The 12,560-nt window shown below is 41.6% G+C and overlaps 1 pseudogene; it reads right to left on the bottom strand.

Moving 5' to 3' along the window:
- Positions 1 to 10,862: 10,862 nt before the first annotated feature.
- LOC141056990 (glutathione S-transferase omega-1-like) lies at positions 10,863 to 11,445 on the bottom strand (annotated as a pseudogene).
- Positions 11,446 to 12,560: the final 1,115 nt, after the last annotated feature.

Below are 12,560 nucleotides of genomic sequence, written 5' to 3'. Positions count from 1 at the left end.
CTGCACTTTCTCCTCTACAACCTGTCAAAGAAGGGCTGTAGGAACATGCTATATATAGTTTTCCAGTAGCCAATCCCGTTCGGAAGGCCACAAGGGTCAATTTTAAAAACCAGATCCGGCGTAATCCGTCGAAAAACGGATAGAAAAACGGATGAACCGGATGAGACGGATCCGGTTTTGTCTGTCAAGAACAAGACGGATCCGGCAGAAAACCGGATCCGGCACATCAGGTTTTACAAAACATTTGCCGGATCCGGCATTCCGGCACGACGCCGGATCGCGCCTGACGCCGAAAACCTGATGTGTGAAAGTAGCCTTAGGGTTTTGAAAGTCAAAATTGCTATTTTTAATTCACATCAATGCATTGAAGATATACAATGCCCAAAAAATATAACTTTCAAAGAAAAGAACTTGCAGAGTGAGCTAATGAAACCAGCATCAACATGTTGCAAGCTGAACCAGCGGGCTCTGACATGCCCAGGCTTATTTCAATTGTTTTATCTTGCTTCTCGCCTGTTCACACTTTTTAATCTCAGTTTGTGTTAGCTCGTCATATTCGACCGTGTTTCCCAAAATTAGCATTATGGCTCAGCGGTAGTGTATTAATTCGCCTGACAGTTTCTGTTACATTTGTGGTGAATATACAGTGTTGAAGCAACAGCTGAATATTACAGACTTTGTGAAAAAAGTATACTTCGCATATTTCGGGCTAAAACTTGGAGATCAAGATAAAGCTTGGGCGCCTCATAAAGTGTGCAAACGGTGTGTTGAGGACCTCCGAAATTGGTTCAAGGGTAAGAAAAAAGCTTTCCGTTATGGGATTCCTATGGTATGGCGAGAGCAAAAGAACCATAGTGACGATTGTTACTTTTGTTCATGCGATGTGAAAGGGTATAATTCAAAATGGAAGCATTCCATTTCATACCCCAATATTCACTCAGCAATTCGTCCCCTCCCCCATGGTACAGATATACCAGTACCCAAGGCCCCTGCTACCCGGGAAGAGATACCTAGCTCTGATGAAGGTGGAGTCATACCTGAACCAGGTGATGAATCAAGTTCTGACTTTGAAGATGATACAAGACCAAAATTGTTTTCCCAGGAGGAGATGAATGATTTGGTGAGAGACTTGAATCTTCCCAAAGATGCCGCTGAGTTACTCGGATCAAGGCTCAAAAGCAGGAATTTGTTGTTGCCAGGAGTGTCTTTTTCATGATCCAGACATTGTGAAGACGAGTTAGTTCCTTACTTTGCCCAGGAAGATAAGTTGGTTTATTGCATCGATGTCGAAAAACAAAACGGAGGTCATTTTTCGGATTCAGCGCACTCAGAAACATTAAGATTACGTGGAATAACCAAAACAGCTCTTGAAAATAATTTTTTTGCAGACCTGTGTAATCAGCGCAATATGTAAAAATGTACAGTCATCCCAATAGTCATCTCATCGTTCACTGCTCCGGCCAATCAACTCCTCACCATCATCTGTCTGGTCTTCATCACGCTTTCAGATTAGCACCTCTTGCTCTGAAATCCCCTGACCTCTCACACTGGGCCTGACTTTGGGCTTTGATGGGGCCATGGAGGGTTATGCACTTGCACATACAAGTACTCGGCGCACTCTGTGAATCCATCAGGACGCTGTGACTTATTCCGCGCTTGCGCAGAAACCTCCAGGGCCCACTGTGAGAGACTCTGTGAGAGAGATGGAAATCTTGGCCCACTGTGAGAGACCCTGGGATTTCAGCTTGAGCAGAGGTGATTTGAAGATGCGGCGAGGACCAGATGTGTGATACATGCTGCCGAAGAGGTGAGCATAACAATTTTTTTAGCATTTTAATGACCTAATTTTACTGAATCCACGTGGAAGCAAATTAAAAAAAATTGCAGACTGACGAATTTGTATGTTTTTAAAATTCAAGTACAATTCACTTGCACTCGTACTCATTCGCTCATCTCTAGTCTGTATATAGCTACTTAGTGATTGGATTGTCAGGTGCATAGCAGTTTGTTTGTAATGTCTTACTTTGAGAAACTGGCATATTAAAGAATTATTCCTCCTCCCATTAAAATTTTTATCATCTTAATATATTGCAGTCATCATATTATACAGCACTGTGTACTTACAAGTTACAATTGCTCATTTTGCCTTTCTACCCAGCTAATTCTTCTCTTTTTCATTAGGTCTATGACCTCACATGATTAAAAACTAACTAGCTGAATCCTTCTAAGCTCTATATAGAAACAGGAGATCAATTTTCTCTGCGCAAGTCATAACTCACTGACAAAGTATCTGATGGGGGGGAGGAGACACTGGGTGAGGAGTTGAAGAGGGGGATGATAACTGTAGGAACAAGAGACTTCCTGTTTCTACATAGGACAGATAAAAAAGAGTTAGCAGTGTAGAAAGGCAAAATGAGCAATTGCAATTACACAGTGCTGTATAATATGATGATTGCAATATATTAAGAGGATAAAATCTGTGATTGAAGGAGTGCGTCTTTAACAAAAATTGACACAAATCGCACCGGGTATCTCCGTTATTTAGACTGACGTAAGATATGCCATTTTTCGTAGGTTTGTAAAGCACAAATGGCAGGACATCAATACAGATCATAATATTACTGACAGATGGGGAGATGGACAGACATAATAACAACATTAGAATAAATGCCGGAAAAATGTGATTCTTGCCTCTCACAATCTGTCAAGTCTGTAGATTCCACCTAAATAGCAGCTGCTTTATTCTCCGTTGTTGCACTGTCTGCATACACACATATGTCACTGATACGTCGTATATGGAGAAAATAATATGTTACATGCGTCTAAATAGATTGTTTGGGTTTTCATTTTCCCTCTTCACCCACAGAATGGAAATGAACTTTGTTTTAACCCTGCAAGATCACTAGAGGAAGGGATTTTCTTGGCATTACCGCAGCCCAAGCAGATTTCCGCGCTCCGTGTCAGTCTTACCATTCTATTAGTGTTCAGAGACGGATCGGCTTTGACAAATGTGTCATTCTGCTATATTTACCATGCAGCGAGAAAAAAATTCCGAATAGAACGTCTTTGTCAGATGATTTTGTTTGAAAGACAAACAGACTGTATTGCTTTTCACTTTCAGATCTAACTTTATCCAATTTAGTGGTTTCCAGTGAAGAGCAGCGACAGGAGATAGTCCCGGAGTCTGCCGTAAAATGAATTCTGCTTGAGCCGAGTCTCGAGGAGGCTCCACGGTCTCATCTCCTTCACCGGCTTTGAAATACATCCTCCTCCCATATGTAATTAATAGATTCATCTTGAAGGCTCGTTTTATTTGCTAAGTATCTGTCGATGCTTTCATGTGGTCGGAGATTTAAGGAATATTTTGCTTTTATATGAGGCGTTTGAACATAATGTCTAGTTCTGCTACTTAGACACGGACTTATCTGCTAGAGCTGGGATGTTGCCTGGGTGTTCTGATTTAAACTAAGTTACAAAATAAGTTTTTTGTAATTTTTTTACAGAAAAATTGGCTCCCACCCAATTCCACGTGCCTTAAATATGTTTTATTTTTCCAGGTGGAAGTTTGGTGAAATCATGATGATGTGGAGCTCAGTCATAGCGATCTTGGGGTTCTTCTTTACCTCTCTCACCAAGGCTCTTCTCCCACGATTGCTCAGTTTGGCTGGACGGCCAGGTCTAGGAAGACTTCTGGTCTTCCAAACTTCTTCCATTTAAGGATTATGGAGGCCACTGTGCTCTTAGGAACCTTGAGTACTGCAGAAATTCTTTTGTAACCTTGGCCAGATCTGTGCCTTGCCACAATTCTGTCTCTGAGCTCCTTGGCCAGTTCCTTTGACCTCATGATTCTCATTTGGTCTGACACACACTGTGAGCTCTTATATGGACAGGTGTGCGCCTTTACAAATCAAGTCCTATCAGTTTAATTAAACACAGCTGGAGTCCAATGAAGGAGCAGAACCATCTCAAGGAGGAACACAAGGAAATGGACAGCATGTGACTTAAATATGAGTGTCTGAGCTAAGGGGCTGAATACTTATGACCATGTGATATTTCAGATTTTCTTTTTTTTAATAAATTTGCAAAAAATCTACACTTCTGTTTTTTTCTGTCAAGATGGGTGCAGAGTGTACATTAATGAGAAAAAAATGAACTTTTTTGAATTTACCAAATGGCTGCAATGAAAAAAGAGTGAACAATTTTAAGAGGTCTGAATACTTTCCGTACCCACTGTATGTGTGTGTGTGCATATGTATGTGCACTGTGTGTGATGATATGATATTTGAATAAATGTTGATTTTTTTTGTTCAAGAATAAATGTGGATTGTCCCCTGAAAATAAGCCCTAACCCATGTTTCAGAGAAAAAAATATTATAAAACATAATCTTATTTTCAAGGAAACATGGTATCAGAACATACATATTTTTGCAAGGCAGGTCATCTCTTGCCACTCTTCTTAGGATATGTTTAACCAACAGGAAAAGTAAAAAAGGACATTCCTGGACATCCAGGGGCAGACATACTCTATGTGCAGCCAGTTCAGATACACAGGGACTATGAGGGCCCTGTCAGGATGTCAGTCTGAACAGAGCTTATCTGCACTTCTCTTCTCTGCTCTGATTGTGTCCTGTATAGTTTCTTATTACAGGATACAAGTGTTCTCCTTCTCCTCGATTGCCGGAGAATTGGGGTAAGGTTCCTCAGCATCTGACCACTCTCTGCAGATGCCTCCATATATTTCATTATTATTCACCTTGTTCTTGTGGCTGGTCACTGCTTGACTGATTGTAAGCAGAAACTCTAACAGTGAGCCCCAAGGCTGTGCTGATGTCTATGGAAAAATTTTCACTTTTTGAAAAATCTTCAATCCTTCTTTTTTAAAAATAATCTACTCATATATGCAGATATATCACTACCTATTGATACATCACAGGTAAAAAAAAACCTGAAAATAAACGTTGGAGATTTTTTTCAATAGAATTATTAAAAAATAATGCCGTAAAAACAACAAAAATACTCTCATTTCTGTAGTAACACTAAAAATATTTGTCATAAGACACTAAAAAACGTGGTCATATTAATATCCCTGAAATCATGACAACCCGTACAATGCAATGAACTCATTATTTATGGTGATTGCTTAATAAATGGTAGAAATAAAAATGGCGCACTTTCTTTTCGGCGTTTAACTCCTAATAATAATTGATAACAGTAATGCCTACCAATGTGTATTTGTAATGCGGAGCCTAAAAATGCAACTTGTCCCCTCTTACAAAAAACAAATCCTTATGTAGGAAAATTTTTGTAATAAAAACATTGTGGCTGGGAAATAAAAAAAAAATCTGCTTCATCAATAATATTTCCTTCAGTACAAGGAAAAGGGTGCCACATACAAAAATTCCAAACAGGGGACCTTTTCCGCACATTTATGTTAATTATATTTCCCCAGCCCTCTATAAAGGCGTATGTATAATGAGAGTAAAATTGTATTTATTTTCTTTTTTTGGTTGGTTTTGTAAAGCTTTAGCATCAAAGAGCATTAGTCGACTGTACAGTCTTTGTTTTTTTTTGTGTGTTTTTTTTTCCCGGTTATGTGGAAAGGTCACCTTGCCTCTTCAATGTGAAAACTACGACTCCTCAGCTAATTGGACGAAGTTATGAGAAAAGCTATGTAAAGAAGCCTCTCCTATATCACATTTCCCTTAGGGACCAAGGCACCTTTACCCTGCAAACAACATAATAAAAAGTACGGTACGCCTCATGGCAAGGATCCGCACTCTCTGTTTTATTGCTCGGAACCCCCAGAGGTAATGACACTTGTGGCCCCAAGTAAGTAATGTTATTAAGGAACCTTAAATTGTATCGAGAGCAAAAGGCAGAAACTATGAATAAAAGAATAGCACAATGCAAGGTGAAATCTAAGGAGATGCCTCGGCACAAATTCTGTCAGCCGTCGTTGACCTCTTACTAGACTAAAGATTAAAGCCACCGTGTCCTGAGGTTTCGGGCTCTTTGGGGTGATCTTGTAAGCACTTCAGAATTCAGGTTTTTTGCAAGGCTTTCCATCAAAATGAAAAGCTGATTGGAAAGTAAACTAGGCTGATTATTTTCGGTCCTCGTGAGTGAAAGCAATACGGTAAGAATGTAAAATATGGTTTCACTTGATTTCTAGATGAAACACACTTTATGCCGATATATATTGTTAGGAGCAGGTAGAGATGAGCAAACTTATTATCGTAGTGAATAAAACGTGCCCCAATTGCCGGAAAAAGATGCATAAAATGAAAAAAAAACTCACCTGTCTCACCTGTTGCAGCTCCAAGCTCAGTCCTCCATTGGCCTCCTCACTTTGGGCTAAAGTTTTCTTCCTCTGATGCCCACCCGTTCAGTCCTCAAGGCCTTGTCTTTCCACGTAAATATGATGGTGTCTTCATTGATGACCAGTCCTCTGAGATCAAGATGCATCATGACATCACAAGGCTACGATGCGCCGTAAACTTCAAGTTTGGCGCCCCTGAGGGTCCGATCGCCACAGAGGTCCTGCACTTCAGCCAGAGGTGTGGTATCCCACACTCAGGTAAGGAGGGAACACCACACAGGACTCCTATCACTTGCACACAATACACACCAGACTGGCCAGGAAAGGGTGTTGGGAGGCAGGTGGGAATGGTAGGTAGAGTGAGAGGAGCTTAGAAGTGGAGTGATAGCTAGGCATCCAATCAGATTGAGGAAGGTGACAGTTGGGAGAGGAGTTAGCTCTGAGGTAAATAGATCTTTCCAGAGAGTAGTCAGTCGGTGACAGGATAGCAGAGGAGCAGGACTGACGCAGTGAGAGTCTCAGTCAGTGAGAGAAACAACCAGAGGGAAGCTCCTGAGAGAAGAGAAGGGGTCTTTGGGGCACGGATCGTGCATTAAGCCTACTGTGGGACCCGCATCCTGAAAGGGAGGACAAGGTCGCAGTGAGGAAGCCGGCCCCTCAAACTAGTGGAGTACTACAAGGCTCAGCTAGAAAGCCAGAGGCTGAGGTGACTTTAAGTATCTCGGCCACAACCGTACACATTCCTAGCAAAGGTGGCTTTAGAGGATCCCGGGGCCTGACCCCTGTTGCCCGGTGAGATCCGTGGCTGCCGGTTTGGCGACACTGTGTGTGAAGGCACAGGGCAGGAGAGAGAGGAGTGAACAGCACAGAGAGACGGCCTAGAAAGGTTAACACAATGAGGAGTCCTGAAAAGGTGAACCCAATCTACCTGGGAGTTGGCTGGACCCCTCACCCAGAGGACACAGTACCAAGCGGGTCATCAACTAACAAGAAAATTGTGAGTAAAAATCCAGAAACTGCACCCAACTGTGTCCTTTGTCTTTTTACATCTCTCCTGCCATACACCGCACTCAACATCACCATCATCGGCTCAACTGCCCTGGGACACAGCTCTACCTGTGGAGAGCTTTACTATACCCACTGCCCTAACAGCGTCCCAGAGGATCTGCAGAGCAGCGTCGTCTTAACACCCGCATTGCCGAATACCACAGGTGGCGTCACAAATCCCCTTTTCCTAATTCATTTTCCTACCATCTTCCCCCTACATCTGAACTTCCATCAATGACATAGGACCCCCAGGGCCACGGACTGGGTCACCATCACCACCGTGACACACTTCCCCTTTGAAAGAGCCTGAAAGGCCCTGTACCGAGTACCCCCCCGGCCCCGCTGGGCAGTCCACAAGGTCTGGTCTCTTCACTCTAGTGCAGAACTTTCAACTGCGGAGATCATGATGCATCATGACATCACAATATTATTAGTGATGAGTGAGTATACTCGTTGCTCGGGCTTTCCCGAGCATGCTCGGGTGGTCTCCGAGTATTTTGGAGTGCTCGGAGATTTAGATTTTGTCATCTCAACAGCATGATTTCAGACTTGTAGACAGACTGAATACATGTGTGGAATGCCTGTTTGTTAGGGAATTCCCACATGTATTCAGCCTGACTACAAGTTGCAAATCATGCAGCTGAGAAAAAGAAATGCCACCCCACACCATTACTGACCACTGCCAAACTGGTCATGCTGAAGGATGTTGCAGGCAGCAGATCACTCTCCATGGCATCTCCAGACTCTGTCACGTCTGTCACATGTGCTCACTGTGAATCTGCATTCATCTGTGAAGAGCACAGGGCACCAGTGGCGAATTTGCCAATCCTGGTGTTCTGTGGCAAATGCCAAGCGTCCTACACAGTGATGGGCTGTGAGCACAACCCCCATCTGTGGACGTCGGGCACTCAGACCATCCTCATAGAGTCGGTTTCTAACTGTTTGTGCAGACATATGCACATTTGTGGCCTGCTGGAGGTCATTTTGCAGGGCTCTGGCAGTACTCCTCCTGTTCATCATTGCACAAAGGCGAAGGTAGCGGTCCTGCTGCTGAGTTGTTGCCCTCCTATGGCCCCCTCCACATCTTCTGATGTATTGGCCTGTCTCCTGATAGCGCCTCCAGCCTCTGAACACTACGCTGTCAGACACATCAAACCTTTCCTCCACAGCTCGCATTGATGTGCCATCCTGGATGAGCTGCACTACCTGAGACACTTGTGTGGATTGTAGAGTCCGTCTCATGCTACCACGAGTGTGAAAGCACAACCAACATTCAAAAGTGACCAAAACATCAGCCAGAAAGGATTGGTACTGAAATGTGGTCTGTGGTCCCCACCTGCAGAACCACTCCTTTATTGAGGGTGTCTTGATAATAGCCAATAATTTCCATCTGTTGTCTATTCCATTTGGACAACAGCATGTGTAATTGATTGTCAATCAGTGTTACTTCCTATGTGGACAGTTTGATTTCACAGAAGTTTGATTTACTTGGAGTTATAGTCTGTTGTTTAAGTGTTCCCTTTATTTTTTTGAGCAGTGTATATATATCCTTTTATGTTCTTAACCACTTTTGAGCAGCAATATATGAATCACAATAAATTTGAATTTTGACAAATTCAAATTCTATTGTAGCAAACATGTTGAACCTGGATCAATTATGTGCTGTACATGACTGTTTGAAACAGAGGATAAGCAATAAACAAAATTATCCCCTAGGACCAGTTTTTGTTATCTTTTCACATCAGCAGACTATTTTTCCAATTTCCTTTTACGGAGTTATGAGTTAATAAAAAAGCCAAGAAGCCAACGCTGCCTATGGTCAGAACGCAATACATAAAGTGCATATGCACATACTGCATTGGTTTCTAACTGTACTTTAAACTGAGACATTTGGCAAACAATAGATCAATTCTTTGAGCCACGCCGCCACATCACGGCATTCTCAGATGGGGCAGTCCTACTCTATGTTTTTTATATACGCAGTGCCATTACAGCCTTCTAAATGTATTAAAAGTGAGACTATATTAAATGCAGATGTATCTGAAGCATTTCTGAAAAACTCTCATGGTGCCAGAAGGGCGAGCGCAGATAAAGGCTGACCAGGTCTGGACATGACATCTGGACATTTCACATCCGACCTCGACACTGCCAGACCAGCAACCATGGATGAAGGGTCCCATGGGAGTGTTTCAGAAATGCAATTGGTTTGTGGCTGATCCCCACTTTTTGCCATGCGCGCTTGGTTATGCACGCCATTTTATCTGTCTTTGTCGTGATTGATCTAGTCTGTTATACACACTTACAGCAGCCCTCCCTTTCCCCATAGGCTCTACTTTATTATGCATCTGTGTCTTGGCCTTTTTCACCCTTCATCCATGGTTGCTGGTTTGGCAATGTGGAGGTCAAATCTGAAATGTCCGGATGGTACCCGACCTGGTCGGCCTTTATCTGCGCTCGCCCTTCTGAAGCCATAGGAGTGTTTCAGAAATGCTTCAGGTATGTTTGCATTTAATATAGTCTTGCTTTTAATACATTTATGAGGCTGTAATTGCAGAGCGTATATAAAAAACATAGAGTAGGACTGCCACATCTGAGAAAGCTGTGACGTAGCAGGGTGGCTCAAAGAATTGATCAATTATTTGCTAAATGTTTCAGTTTAAAGTACAGTTAGAAACCAATAAACCCATATGTGCATATGCAATTTATGTATTGCGTTCTGACCATAGGAAGCTCTGGCTTCTTGGCTTTTTTATTAGTTATGAGTTAATACAGTCTGTTTATTTCTATATAAAATGTGTTATTCTGTATTTCCCATGTGATGGCGCTGCAGGGAGATTCTACACCTACTGACATGAACAATACATAGCATGGCTGTATATACCACTACTAAAAGAAGAGAACCATATATTTAAAACACTTATTTTTTTTTGTTCCATTTAAAATTATCCATAAAATGCCACATTAATATAATCACAACAATTATACCCCAAAAATAAGGGGGCACCAACCACTGATACAATATTAATGAAATTAATCAATTAGTAATTATCAGTACATAAGAACACAAACCTATAGGCTTATACATAGAACATATAATTTTTTTTAATATAATTGTATGGAGATAAATGTCAATTTATATCATAAAAAAGTGCCTAAAGCATCTCTTTAAATACCGTATATCACCCCATATGCTAATCATTTCTGTGCAAAAACTACCGTATAGCCCAATTGCAAGGATTATATGTATATAAGGTCCTCCACAAGGTTACATATACAAATTACCAACATATTACTTACTAGATTAACCCAAGATAGGATGTAAAACGGTGGCGGTGCTCCCCTGCGCCCCGATGCACGTTTCGCCCGCTAGCTTCTTCCAGGGGCGTGACTACTGGGGTTTGGGAGGTGTTTATATATCACCCAGAGCCAATGGAATTAGTGCATCATCACTCCCTCGAGTGCGCCGGGATTCTATGGCGCACGCGCTGGTATAGCTCTACTCCAGGACATCAAAAATAATGAACCGTTCAAACCAAGGCCAGATCATGTAATCAATCATAGACACAGACTCCCCACCAAAGTAAGGACTGTTCCTCTTGGTCAGGACCTCTTCAAATTTTTTAAATTTCTCAAAAAACTGGTTCTTCAATTCACTTGTATCTTGATTGTCCTTCTTGACAAACATAATCTTGAAGAGTGCGGCGGTAACCGCAGAGAAACGTTCCTAGAGAATCTTCTGTTGGGCTTTTTCGTAGCGATCGGCTGGGGTCAGTTTATTCTCGGGAAAGGTCTCATCCAGGTAATCGCAAACAATTGGAGATACATAGATTATTTTACCATCAGAGGTTTCAATAGATGGCACCAGTCCCAGAGGACTTTTCTTGAAAAACCAATCTGGCTTGTTCTTTAGGTTAATGCTGACAACTTCATGTTTGATTCCTTTTGCGACCAAGACAAGCCTTGCTCTTTTGGCAAAAGGGCAGAATCTCATGCTGTAAAGTCGAATAATCCCTTCTGGTACAGGTCCTGGGGCGGCTCTGCCCTTGGCCAAACTCCTCTGTGATCCGGCCATGGCTGCAGACTGTCAGTGACTGGTGCGACCTGTATAACAGGCAAAGCGCACACCTATGCATGAGTAACGTAAGCTAATTATTCACTTCTTATGATTTTACTACAAATTAATAATCTTTGTTGGCACTTTAAATTATTATAACATAAATTAAAATTTTAAAGTTATCTTAGTATTTTTATTTTATTATATTATTAATTTTACTTTACACTTAAGTAATATAATGTTTTATTGCACTGAGCACACATGTCCTTTAACAATATTATTTTTTCACAAGTATTGTGTTTATTAGCGATTATCACATTCTCTTATCACTTGGTTGCTTGTATCAGTATAAATGCCCTGTTAGGTATCATTCTCTGCAATGGTGCCGGGTTGAGCGCGCGTGTATGACAGTCAGCTCTGGGTTTACTTCCGGCAGCGCTACCATAGTTACTAGCATGCGTCCTGTCATGCAGTAAACAGAGCGGATGCCTGGAAGTAATCTTAATAACCCGGAAGAGCTATACCGGCGCGTGCGCCATAGAATCCTAGCGCACTCGAGGGAGTGATGATGCACTAATTCCATTAGCTCTGGGTGATATATAAACACCTCCCAAACCCCGGTAGTCACGCCCCCAGAAGAAGCTAGCGGGCGAAAAGCGCGTCGGGGCGCAGGGGAGCACCGCCACCGTTTTACATCCTATCTTGGGTTAATCTAGTAAGTAATATGTTGGTAATTTGTATATGTAACCTTGTGGAGGACCTTATATACATATAATCCTTGCAATTGGGCTATATGGTAGTTTTTGCACAGAAATGATTAGTATATGGGGTGATATATGGTATTTAAAGAGATGCTTTAGGCACTTTTTATTAAATAAATTGCCGTTTATCTCCATAGAATTATATTCCAAAAATGTATATGTTCTATGTATAAGCCTATAGGTTTGTGTCCTTATGTATTGATAATTACTAATTGATTAATTTCATTAATATTATATCAGTGGTTGGTGCCCCCTTATTTTTGGGGTATAATTGTTGTGATTAAATTAATGTGGCATTTTATGGATAATTTTAAATGAAACAAATAAAAAATAAGTGTTTTTTATCTATGGTTCTCTTCTTTTAGTAGTGGTATATACA

The sequence above is a fragment of the Dendrobates tinctorius genome, unplaced genomic scaffold (assembly GCF_039654945.1).
Source record: "Dendrobates tinctorius isolate UK_male_01 unplaced genomic scaffold, ASM3965494v1 ptg000202l, whole genome shotgun sequence".
In the NCBI taxonomy this organism is placed as follows: domain Eukaryota; kingdom Metazoa; phylum Chordata; class Amphibia; order Anura; family Dendrobatidae; genus Dendrobates; species Dendrobates tinctorius.
This window is presented reverse-complemented; position numbering and strand designations above follow the sequence as displayed.